Source organism: Heloderma suspectum, chromosome 5 (assembly GCF_057233095.1).
Source record: "Heloderma suspectum isolate Gila_16-S chromosome 5, 16-S_ref, whole genome shotgun sequence".
Taxonomy (NCBI): Eukaryota; Metazoa; Chordata; class Lepidosauria; order Squamata; family Helodermatidae; genus Heloderma; species Heloderma suspectum.
Window position 1 is genome coordinate 188,034,639 of NC_139462.1, and position 13,652 is coordinate 188,048,290.

A 13,652-nucleotide genomic window follows, 5' to 3' on the forward strand; every position below is an offset into this window, starting at 1 on the left:
AAAACAAACAGTCTAATCCATGAGGAATTACGTCTTTTGAAGGTTCCAGCACATCTTCAGTTCCCTGGTCATCATGCATCTGGTAGACCTCAGTTATCAGATTTGCCAAGTCTGTATTTGCAGGGGAACTGAATCCAGCTTGGACCTTCTCACAAGACTCAGCAGTATGAGATGATAGCGCATAAGCTGATTAGGGGGCAGGGGGCAATCATATTGTGGCATGAGAACAGCTGATCTCTGAATTCACTCTTAGGAGATATGTTATGTTCCTGCCCATATTTCTTGGCAAGTAAATAAAAACCAGCGGTTTCCTAATGGCAAGGGGGGGGCATTCATAACGCTATACTACATTCAGTTACTTGGTTGTCGTTTTCATTGAAACAATGGGGCTTTCTTCTAGATAAATGTGCTTAGGATCAGGATGTTGGAAAAAATTATGTAGGGTCATCATTTATAGGCTGGAAGGCATCGTGATGGTGTGCTTGATAATCAAAAATGTTGATAAGACTATTTAGCAACAGTTTAAGTCAAGAGATGCTGTATTAAGTGAAGATATGCTCATCCAGGTCTGATTTATGCATCATTCTAACATTTTGTTGCACAAGAAAGACTGGCTTCCCATTTTAGCCAGTGTCACAGTTTGTAATCTCGCATGACCTGTGAGGTGTCCATTAGCATGAAAAAGTAGGGAAACCTCTCTTTGGTGATGAAGAGGCCAAACTGCTGATGCAGAAGATCAATTGCTGTGTGCCACTGAGGCCTTGGAGGCTAATCCTGAAAACAAGATAAAAGACATGCCATAGTTCAATTCATCATTCCATGGGCTCTTGTGACATAGCCATGAATACAAATACTGTCAGGTGGATTGTAAATACCTTTGAAAGTCAAGGAAAATTCAAGAAGTGATGTCCTTCACTAAACTCTGGAAGATCAGTTCCATGGAAACTGTTCTTGCATTGAGTAAAAGATAGTGGACAATCAGAATTCTGTATCGTTAAGCCGTGTCCGACTCTTTGTGATGCCATGGACCATAGCACGCCAGGCCTTCCTGTCCTCCGCTCTCTCCCAGAGTGTGCTCAAGTTCATTCTGTATATAATACATTGTTTCACAATTCCAAGATTATATTTCTACAAATGTGTGGCAGTGGATATTGATTGCACCCATTCTTTCTGAAGTAGCTACATCTTTTCAAAATGTGCCGAACTTTATAAATGTTGTGTTTATATATGAATCACAACAGGGATGTATTTTTTACTGAGGGGAAACTAAAGTTGCCCTCTCAATTTCTTATTTTTATTATTTTGTGATTTGCCTATCTAATGGGTTTAGATACTTATACACCTTTGTCTGTACCTAATTTCTGTGGAAGTAAATTCAAGGAGCTGGTGATGGGGCAATCAAGTCATCTCCAGATTTTGATTCAATGCAGCTTAATTGTGGTGGAGAATTATTACTGATGGCCAATAGTTCAATCAACAATGAATACAATACTTCATAGTCACAGACAGTTGTATGGGACAGATATTTATTTGAGATGTTTTCCTTGCTAGAGCTTATATGTCCTAAACTCTGAATACCCGGTGTGGTTAGGGGTGAGGGAGAAATTCATTAATTCAATTTCCAGCTTTGAACCAATATATGACCAAAACTCAGTTATACTTTGAAATTCACACTTCTCTGAATTTTGCAATGTTGTTCTCCAATTGCAAAATGCATATAAAAATCTATATATTTGTGGAAATCACTGCCCCTTCATGGATCACTGCCTTGTTGTGACGAAGGGGCTTGCGTAACTCAGTGAAGCCATAAGCTATGCCATGCAGGGCCACCCAAGATGGACAGGTCATGGTGGAGAGTTCTGACAAAATGTGGTCCACTGGAGAAGGAAATGGCAACCCACTCCAGGATTCTTGCCAAGAAAACCCCATGGAACGTATCACAAGGCTAAAAGATATGACGCCAGAAGATGAGCCCCTCAGGTCGGAAGGTGTCCAATATACTACTGGGGAAGAGCAGAGGGAATTTCCAAGTAGCTCCAGAAAGAGTGAAGCAGCTGGGCCAAAGCCGAAAGGACACTCAGCTGTGGATGTGTCTGGTGGTGAAAAGAAAGTCCGATGCTGTAAAGAACAATATTGTTTAGGAACCTGGAATGTCAGATCAATGAATCAAGGAAAGCTGGAGGTGGTCAAACATGAGATGGCAAGATTGAACATCGACATCTTGGGAATCAGCGAACTCAAATGGACAAGCATGGGCAAATTTAATTCAGGTGACCATCATATCTACTACTGTGGGCAAGAATCCCTTAGAAGAAATGGCGTAGCACTCATAGCCAACAAAAGGGTGGGAAAAGCAGTACTGGGGTACAATGTCAAAAATGATAGAACGATCTCAGTATGAATCCAAGGCAAACCATTCAACATCATAGTAATTCAAGTCTATGCCCCAACCACTGAGGCTAAAGAAGCTGAGGTTGATTGGTTCTATGAAGACCTACACCTTCTAGAACTAACACCAAAAAAATATGTCCTCTTCATCATAGGGGATTGGAATGCTAAAGTAGGAAGTCAAGAAATCACCGGGATAACAGGCAAGCATGGCCTTGGTGTACAAAATGAAGCAGGACAAAGGTTAATAGAGTTTTGCCAAGAGAACACGCTGATCATAGCAAACACTCTTTTCCAACAGCACAAGAGGCGACTCTACACATGGACATCACCAGATGGTCAATATCGAAATCAGATTGATTATGTCCTTTGCAGCCAAAGATGGAGAAGCTCTACACAGTCAGTAAAAACAAGATCTGGAGCTGACTGTGGCATAGATCATGAGCTTCTTGTTGCAAAATTTCAGCTGAAATTGAAGAACGTAGAGAAAACCACTAAACTATTCAGGTATGACCTAAATCATATCCCTTATGAATATACAGTGGAGGCGACAAATAGATTTAAGGGATTAGACTTGATAGACAGAGTGCCTGAGGAACTATGGACAGAGGTCCGTAACATTGTTCAGGAGGCAGCAACGAAATCCATCCCAAAGAAAAAGAAATGCAAGAAAGCCAAGTGGCTGTCTGATGAGGCTTTACAAGTAGCTGAGGAAAGAATGGAAGCAAAAAGCAAGGGAGAAAGGGGAAGATATATCCAACTGAATGCAGAGTTCCAGAGAATAGCAAGGAGAGACAAGAAGGTCTTCTTAAATGAACAATGCAAAGAAATCGAGGAAAACAACAGAATGGGAAAGACTAGAGATCTCTTCAAGAAAACCGGAGATCTCAAGGGAACGTTTTGTGCAAAGACAGGCATGATAAAGGACAAAGAAGGCAGGGACCTAACAGAAGCAGATGAGATTAAGAAGAGGTGGCAAGAATACACAGAAGAACTATACAGGAAAGATCTGAATGTCCCTGATAGCCATGATAGTGCAGTCACTGAACTTGAGCCGGACATCCTCAAGAGTGAAGTCAAGTGGGCCTTAGGAAGCATTACTAACAACAAAGCTAGCGGAGATGACAGTATACCATCTGAGCTATTTAAAATCCTAAAAGATGATGCTGTTAAAGTGCTGCACTCAATATGCCAACAAATTTGGAACACTCAACAGTGGCCGCAAGACTGGAAAAGGTCAGTTTATATTCCAGTTCCAAAGAAGGGCAATGCCAAAGAGTGTTCAAACTACCATACAGTTGCGCTCATTTCACATGCCAGCAAGGTGATGCTCAAAATCCTACAAGCTAGGCTTCAGCAGTATGTGAACCGAGAACTACCGGAAGTACAAGCTGGGTTTTGAAGAGGCAGAAGAACTAGAGATCAACATTCTCTGGATCATGGAGAAAGCAAGAGAATTCCAGAAAAATGTGTATTTCTGCTTCATTGACTACGCTAAAACCTTTGATTGTGTGGATCACAACAAACTGTGGCAAATTCTTAAAGAGATGGGAGTACCAGACCACCTTACCTGTCTCCTGAGAAACCTGTACGAGGGTCAAGAAGCAACAGTAAGAACCAGACATGGAACAACCGATTGGTTCAAAATTGGGAAAGGAGTACGACAAGGCTGTATATTGTCACGCTGCTTATTTAATTTATATGCAGAGTACATCATGAGAAAGGCCAGGTTGGATGAATCACAGGTTGGAATTAAGAGGATTATCAACAACCTCAGATACGCAGACGATACCACCCTAACGGCAGAAAGTGAAGAGGATCTAAAGAGCCTCTTGTTGAGGGTGAAAGAGGAGAGTGCAAAAGCTCGTTTGAATCTTAACATTAAAAAAACTAAGATCATGGCATCTGGCCCCATCACTTCCTGGCATATAGAAGGGGAAGAAATGGAAGCAGTGACAGATTTTATTTTCTTGGGCTCCAAGATCACGGCAGACGGTGACTGTAGCCATGAAATTAAAAGACGCTTGCTCCTTGGGAGGAAAGCTATGGCAAACCTAGACAGCATAGTAAGAAGCAGAGTCATCACCTTGCCAACAAAGGTCCGTATAATCAAAGCTATGGTTTTCCCAGTAGCAACGTATGGCTGTAAGGGCTGGACTATAAGGAAGGCTGAGTGCCAAAGGATTGATGCTTTCGAACTGTGGTGCTGGAGAAGAGCTTACGAGTCCCCTGGACTGCAAGGAGGTCAAATCAGTCAATCCTAAAGGAAATCAACCCTGACTGCTCATTGGAAGGACAAGTACTGAAGGTGAAGCTCCAATATTTTGGCCACCTAATGCGAAGAGAAAACTCCCTGGAAAAGACCCTGATGCTGGGAAAGACTGAAGGCAAAAGGAGAAGGGGACTGTAGAGGATGAGATGGCTAGATAGCATCACCGATGCAATGAATATGGACTTGAGCACGCTCCGGGAGAGAGCGCAGGGCAGGAAGGCCTGGTGTGCTATGGTCCATGGGGTCACGAAGAGTTGGACACGATTTAACGACTGAATAACAACATGCAAATATGCATATATTCGTGAAAGGAATGTTCAAATGCATTATATTAGGACAATTGCTTGGAAAAATGTAGATATTTGACAAAAATGCATACAAAATGAATATATTAGGAGAAATGGACACAAAAATGTGTATGAATTTCCATGCAATTTTTTTTTTTAATTTTCAGAGTTCAGGATGAACCAAATTTAAGATGGGAAAAAATGAGAAACTGAAATTGGCAGATTTGTCCATCCCTAGGTGGGATACTGTCAAGGTCATACTAAGACCGACAGGGCAGCCTCATGTATTTTATCCTCATTCCCTATTCGCATATAAAGTGAACATGCTTTACATGATGAGAGGAGCAAAACCCACCATCCTCCCTTGCTTCACCTCACTGCCCTCCATTGCTTTAAGATTTTTCTCTCAGTCCAGCTCACTTTCAGCATGCTCCCTTTCCCCTGCACTTGTTTTCAGTATAAAGAGTGCAATATAAAGAGTGTGTGCACGTGCACACACACGTGCACACACACACGCACACATTTACTCATTTGTATATGAACAGGGAAGACAGGTAAAGGGCTGCCCCATCACACCTAGTGTATCCCCGGCTCCCCTGACTCATTGTTTTTGATGACGATAACTAGCACAGCCCATATTTTCAAGGACAAGTAGTTATAGCCAGGCATCTGGATAAAGTAGGGGTATCAAAGAGGGTGCTGTTGCATTCATGTCCTGCTTGTGGGTTTCCCCTGGTTGGCCACTGTGTGAACAGAATGCTGGACTAGATGGTTGCTTCGTCTGATCCAGCAGGGCTCTCCTTATGTTCTCAACATGCATTGTTCTTAAAGTACCTGGCCATGGTGTTCATCAGCAATTCTTCTTTCCCCATTATGTCTTTTTTCCCATCTGACACATTTCTTTTGCATTGTATCGGAACCACTTTTAGGGATCTCTGGCCCCATCTACACTGGGCTTTTACTCCAGGGCTGGTGTGAGTTGAGGTCCCTCTCAATAGATAGTCATGACTTCGCAGCCATCCGTGGTTTTCATCCGGAAAATGCGGAGTTCCAAGGAGTGGTTTTACTGCGATTGGGGGCAGGGGGTTGCTGTAGGGTTCTCCTCGGTTGCAGACCATCTGTTCCTTCCCTGAACTGACTTCTCATTTTGCAGTGGGCGTGTTGTAGGCGTGCGTAGTGCCTGCGTCACTCTGTGATGCTCCTTTACTCCCCCATCCCTTTGTAGCTGTGCAGTTACAGAGGCACAGAGGGGCGCTTTCATCTATTTAATCACACTTTCACACAGTTTTGCAGCTTTGTATCCTCGAAACGGTTGTGGACTGAGTACCTAAGGGCCGGGGGGAGGGTGTCTTGGGGAAGGACCAAAATCACTCTGGCCACCATTTCAGAGCAATGGCTAGGCACGTAGTGCTCATGCTTGTGAATAAAAACCATCACGAGAGTCTCGGGCTAGGGAACTGTCAAACTGATGGTGCGGAAATGAAAGCGCACAAAACAGTCACTTTTTACCTAAAAAGGAATGGAAAGACAGCAGAGCCCCTCAAATACAAAACAGCCACTGAAGTGTCACACCCCCACACTCATGGGACTGCACAGCTGCGCATTCAGTAAAATGGCAAAAAAAGAGGCACAGCAAGTCTGTTAGGGAAGCACACAGTACATCGTGAGTGTATCACAGGGCATGCTGACTCGAAGCTGCATTGCTGTGCAGTTGTGACGGGATGGGGAGTCAAAGCGGTGCCATATAGATGGGGCCTCTGTTTCATGATTAGAACAGTCTCTATGGTGTAATTACACTGTACGTTTGCCCCTCTTCCCCGCTGGGCCCGGGCATCTCCCCGTGATTCTCTTCCTCCCATGTGTGTACCTCTCTCCAAGTACTCTTTGCTGTCCGTCCTTCTGAGTCTCTCTCTTTGGTTTTCTCTGTATATGTGCTGGCATCCATTTGTGTATGCCTATGTGTTATTAATCGGAAATATGGAGGGACACATGGCCTGAGCATGTGAGAGATGGTGAATGTCATGATCAAGTCTTGGGACTGTTAAGGTCAAAAGATTAGAGTTAAATGCACTTTCCATTGCAATTAAGACTTAACCAATTTTGCAGCTGTCCAGTTTTATCAAGAGTCACATGATAAAAAAACATTTGGGGCACAATCCTATGGGGATAGTTGACCGCCTCTGAACTTGGGAGGTGGCCAACTATCCAATGCAGGGCAGGTGGAGTGTGGAGGGGATCCTCTGCTCCTCACTCCAGCCTCCCTGCATTTGTGTCTAGACAGCTGTCTACTGGGGCACATCGGAGCAGGAGGGGGTGGTGGATGGCACATAGGAAGCATCGTAACAATGCCTCCATGGTCTCCTCCCCTCCCTGCCCCCAGAAAACCCCCTTTTTGCCCGCTCCACACTGCTCCTATGAGCTTGGAGGTGGGGATGCAGCCTATGAGGCAGCAGGGGAGGGGGTGGGGAGTGAGGTTTCTGGGAACCGAGCCCTGGCGCTGAGCTCAGTTCCCAGAAACAAAAAAAACCCTATGGCTGTCTAGACGGTCTAGCGGCCATAGGATTGCACCCTTAGCAAAATGTTGTTTATGGTTCCTCAGCCTTTGGACAGGCATGGTAGTCTTTCTTACAGTGCAAGCCTATGCCTGTCTGCTCAGACGTCAGTCCCAATGTGAATAGGGGTGTACACATGGTGTTTCTTACTGTCTGTGATTGTATATCTTTTCATAATATACATAAATGATGGGAAGGCGGGTGGTAGTCTGTTGTTTCTGCTAGGAAGGCAAGAATGGGAAAATATGTGCTTAGAAACAATCCTATAGCTTTTTAAGAGTACAGCAAACTGTAATTCCTGTATCGGGAGAGAGTACAAAGAATACTATGGACATATTTATTAACAGTATTTACATACTGCTTTTCATTTGAAACGTATCCCAAAGCAGTTTAAAAAGGAATGCAAACAAACAAAAACCAACCAAACAAAAAAAGGCCACACACAATATAGGCTGGTAGAAAGATAGCTCATGGCTGGGGGAAAGCCAACGCAAACAGATACGTTTTCAATAAACACCCCAAACACACCAGCATTGAGAGACCTGACATGCCTCCGGGAGGAGTTCATTCCCCAAAGCGGATGCCACTGCAGCAAAGGTCCATCTCTGTGCCATTGCCAAACAGAAATCCATGGGCCATGGCGTGGATAACAGGGCCTCCCCTGAAGATTGTAGCTGCCTGGGAGGTTGGTATAGGGGGAGATGTTACTTGAGGTAACCTGGTCCTGAGTTGCATAGAGCTTTGTATTCTAATACCAACACCTTCAGCCTAGCTCGGTAGCTAGGTATGTCTGTTGCTGGGAAATCCAGCCCTTTGGGGGCTCGCTGGATTTCTGTGGTGTCCCTGACTTGCCTTTGTGAGCTGAGCTGTGTTTTTTCCCGGAAATCCAGGAATTTTTCTGGATTTTTAAAAAATTGCGTAAATAGACATTTGCACAAATTGTGCAAATTGTGGCCAAAATTTCTGCAAATTATATAACTTGCAGCTGCAATAAAAAATAATTTAATAAAATTATCGTAAAATAAGATTCATGCAAATTTTAAAAAATACGGAAAGTCTGCCAGCTGGCCCAACTCACTGTGGACTGAGTCAGGCCAGTTGGTGGCAGATGGAATGGAGTCCGAGGGGCTGAGGTGATGAAAGCTTGTCAAGCTCCACCCCCCAACCGGATTCCTTCAGCATCCCTTTTGGTAGCAGACTGGCAGCCAGCGTCAGTCCTTTAGCACAGGTGTAATAAGTGTATGGCAAGGCGCCCCGGTCAGTAATCTAGCCGCTGCATTCTGCACTAGCTGCACCTTCCAAACCAGCCTTAAGGGTAGCCCCACATAGAGCATTAGTCTTCATTTTGTTTTGTTTTTTAAAAAGATGAATACAGTTGATGTGATATATACAAAATATATACAAAAACCAATGTTTGGAGTCCCTTGAAATGTGCCTATTTAATTTGCCAAAAAGCTTTGTTGGTTCATTAAAACAGTAACATAACCCAATATCTTTATTGGGATCAACTAAAAATCACAAAACAGTACTTTTAATTATTTCATAGATGCGTGTTTTCCTTTTGTGAACATTTGCCGTCGCACTGTACAATTGTATGCATGTCTGCTTGGAACTTGGGTCTGCTTGGGAGTAAGCCCCATTTTCTTCCGTGGTACTTATTACTAAGCGCGGATGTTTAGAATGGCAGAATTTAAAGATTCACATTGGTGACTGACTTATATTTTTTCCTAGAGAAACATAGTATCTATGGCAGGGGTCCCCAGTGTGTGTTCACTCTCTGGCCCCTTCAGAAATTTATTTCTAATAAAAAAAAGTTAGGGCACCAGGTTCTTCTTCCTGTTCCTGGACCTGCTGCTTATTAGCTGTTCAGTGGGCAGGAAGAGAAGGAAATAATTGCTTCCTAGCTCCACCCAATCCTCTTCCATCGCTACAGACCTTTCCCCTTTGCGCCTTCTCTCCATGCCCAGCCTCTAGCCTTGCTGTCTCTCACCACCCAAGCCCTTTGGATAACGTGGGCAATGGAAGGAACATGGAGTCAGACCTTTCTATACACAAGAGAGGTAGGCTCTGTAAAGCAAAACATGTGTTAGTCTTTACATACATCCACCTGCCAACGAGGTTAATAGTTCATGCATCTGATGAAGCGGACTCAAGTCCACAAAAGCTTATGCATTGAATCTGTTGGTCTTTACCTCTTCTGTTTGAGGCAATTGTATAAAAGGTGGAGCATCTGTGCAGCTTCTTGATTGTGTACTGTGCCACTTGTAGATGTGCATCAAATTCATATAATCAGCCAGTGCAGACAAGGCCTAGAAAGCAGCTGCCATATTCTAATCCAGCGACAGGCAATCTGGCGCCCTCCACATGTTTTGGACTACAACTCCTATCAGCTCCAGCCACCATGGGCAATGGCCAGGAATTATTAGGGTTTCAACCCAAAACATCTGGAGGGTGCCAGGTTGCCAGTCCCTGTTCTAATCAGACAGTGTTCAAAGATTATGTGGCTTTCATTTTCAGCCTCCTGTAGCTTTTACATAGTGGATAGATTGCCTGTATACTTGCTTAAATGTTCCCATGGAGGCTGTTCAGTTGAGTTTATGCCAGCAGTCATTAAATGCATTAAGGAATGTATTCCAATTATGTAGATGGTATAAAAGTCCACAAGTACTAAATCCTGCTTATGAATGCATTAGACTGTGATTTTAAGGCTTCCCATATGGAATAGTGCATGCATGTGCGTCTTTAAAAAGAAAATAAAAACACTGCTCATATGACAGCAGATTGCTGTGGTGCATGCTCAGTCTTTCATTGGATGTTTGCCTGTTCTAAGTGCTTCTGAAAGCATATATCTTATCTTATATGGCCTCATCCCTAACTGTCTCTCAGATTTCATTTTGCATTAGCTGATTCACTCATTGCCATTACTGCATGGCAGTTGCTGCAATCTCAGTCTCCCATGGCTGTGTTCCATACTGTTCTGGTAATTTGTATTATGGGTACACCCTGTCCTATCAGCTTCAAACAAATGGGACAGATTTAAGCTGTGCAGGGATATCTACTGCACTCAGGGTCAGTTCCAACATTACCAGATACATGTGAGAGCTAGCAATACATTCTTCCCCATGGTAATGCTCCATTGGCAATCCCTAAAGACTTTGCACTGCACGTGGACACCAAAACATACAATATAAGAATAATCATAATGGCCTGCAATGCAAGACTGTTGTAAGGATCACAGAATGCTTTGGATAGTTGAAATGTGCTGTACAAATGCTTGCTAATAAAGACCCTGTTGAGATGCACGTTGGGGAAGGGTGGTTAGGCTAACCATGCTGCAGAGTGGTTAGCACTAACCACTGTGAGAACCCCTGACACATCTGCAGCTAACCATGGCCCATAGCATGGTTAGCGTAACCACTCTGTAACCACCTACCATCCTGCAGTCCTCCAGCAGTTCCATCATGCATCCCAGCAGCCTCTGTGGCTCACACGGCCATTACAGGAGCGGTGCTGCTGATGTTCTTTCTTTCTGCTTCCTTTACAAAAAAAAAACACAAAATAAAAATAAAAAACGGCACAAAATTGCCACAGCACAAAAATGCGCAATATCGCTATATCGCTAAAACGTGCATTTGCACAAATGGTTATTTTGCGCAATTTTGCACTGTTTTATTTTCATTTTGCTTATTTTTGTAACAGAAGAAGAAAGAAAAAATGGCCGCAACTGGCCATCAGCAGCACCGCTCCTGTAATGGCCATTTTTGGCTGCTCTTGCCACAGAGCTCTATGGTAGCACGCCATTAACCACAGGCTACCATAGATCTTAGATGTCAAGCTAAGCTACGGTGGAGCCCGCTAACCATGTTGCACCAGGGGGTTAGTGTGTGTGGTTTGTGCATGGTTAATAAACTACCATGGTTGGATCTGACCCCCCTTCAGATGTCACACTAAGCCACCATGGTTAGCTCAAAAACACTAGCCATCATGGCTTAGCGTGACATCTGAACAGGGTCAGTATTAAGTTATGCTTTCAAGTTTCCTTCACAGACTCCATGAACTTGTTTTTATTGTTCAAGGAAGACTGTTTGAAAGCCTCAAAATATAATAAAGCTTTCAGGTGTTTACCTTACATATCCAGCTCCATTTAATACCTTGATTCTAACAGGATGTATCAGAAAAGGGAGATTAATGACTTGAGATGCTGGAAAGATTTTACCCTGCAGGGAGTTACCTGATAATTGGGAGGGTGGGAGACAGTATGTCCCTCTTGCTGTTGAAAGAATCCTGGGGGGGGGGGGGAATTTGCCTCAGAGGATGTGCACCATAGAAGACAATTTTCCCCATACACAATCCTTTCAGTGGGGCAGGAGCAACTCATCTGCTGCCGATAAGATACTTGGAAGATTTGGGCTTGAAGAATTGGGCCTCTTCATTGCTAAACTAATCCTGGGTTGGATATATAACACCAGTTAAATCAATTAAATAAATATTATCCAATCCCTTGCTAGAAATGTCAGCAATAAATAGGAGATTTTTAAAATCATTTTATGGTGGGAATCTCTCTTTGCAAAACCATACTGGAGAATGATTAATAAAAATATGGAGAAAGTGTTAGATTACAAAATCTCATGAGATTCTTTGTTTCATCTTTTTAATTTTATGGATAGATTTGTTAGTCAACAACATAAGGAATTAATGTTTGCTGCAGCACAAATATTGTATGCAAAAAAAGTGGAGAGGACAAATAACACCTTCAAGGGATGAGTGGTTGGATAAAATATGAGATTTTGCTGTTGTGGCAAAATTAACATATTATATCAGAACAGCAGAAAAGAAACAAAATTGCAAGGAATGGATATGCTTTATTATGTTTTGTAGAAGTAAAGCAATATATCCAAATATTCAATTGTTTTTCAACAAACCATGCATGTTTAGAGAGAGAAAAAGTCCTACTGGCTGGGGAATGCTGGGAGTTGTAGGACATTTTCTATCTAAACATGCACAGAATTGCATCCTTAGTTATTTATAACATCTATGGATCTATAAAGAAGAGAACATTGTGTATTGGTAACTGGCTATTGGCATTTTGGAGATAGGTTCAGCACCTTGAATAACTCCTGGAGGGAGCAATCCTATGGCCGCTAGACAGCAGCTAGACGGCCATAGGATGTGCTGTTTTGCGGGCTCTGAGGTCTGTTCCTGGAAACCAACCTCCGCCTACATCCACACTGTCTTGGAGGCAGCATGGAGAAACCCCATCCTCCGCATGCAGAAGAGGCGTGTGGAGCGGCTGAAAAGGGGTGGGGCTGGGGGCATCCTGGGGCAGGGAGAATGGATCTGCCTGTACAATACATCCTATGTGTCATACAGCAGCCTCCTCTCCCGCTCGGCCCGCCGAGAAATGGCTGTCTAGCAGAAAAAGCAGGGCAGGAGAGGCACGGAGGGAATGATCCCCCCGTGCTTCTCCTGCCTTGCTTTGGATAGGCAGTCGCCTCCGAGTTCGGAGGTAGTCGCCTATCTAGATAGGATTGTGCCCTTAGAATTCTGGCTGGTTCTGACTGAAACCCAGAATAGATTCACAGCCCCAGCACAATCAGAGCCGCCAGCCTCCACTGAGCATGCTCAGTCCTCACTGGGCTATTTTGTTGGTTTCCCTCACTTAAGTTCTTCTTTATTTTCAACCAGAATTGTTGGGTGTGTTTTGTTTTTTGTATTTCTGCAAACCTTGGGACTTAGCCAAGCCTGCTTTTACCTTTCTCTTGTGTGGGAGTGGTGCGTTTTTGGCTACATAAGCATCAACACTCGGGGCGGAACATCACAAATAGAAGCAATGATGCTTGATAATGGGTTAGCTGAGTACTCCACTGTTCCTCTGTGCTGAAAGCCAGCGAACATCAGTGTAGCTTGGTTAAGGTTCTAAAACTTTCCAGCTGAGCCAACATAAATGGAGCACAGGATTACGTGGTAAAAGAAGTAGGTGGATATACGTATAGCAAATGACTGAATGGTAAAAGAGAGGAACCAGATACGATTTTATATGTTTTATTGCTGACTTGAGTGCTTTGTTTTGATATGGAAAGGCAGGGAAGTAATCTCTGAAAATCAGTGAACGTGTCCTCTCTTAATCACAAAAGGCAGCGGATTTCAGCATTT

The 13,652-nt window shown here is 43.5% G+C and overlaps 1 protein-coding gene across 1 annotated transcript in view; it reads left to right on the top strand.

Annotated features, from left to right (window-relative positions):
- THSD7A (thrombospondin type 1 domain containing 7A) overlaps positions 1 to 13,652 on the top strand; it is a 414,592-nt gene that overhangs the window by 339,939 nt on the left and 61,001 nt on the right. The window lies entirely within an intron of this gene.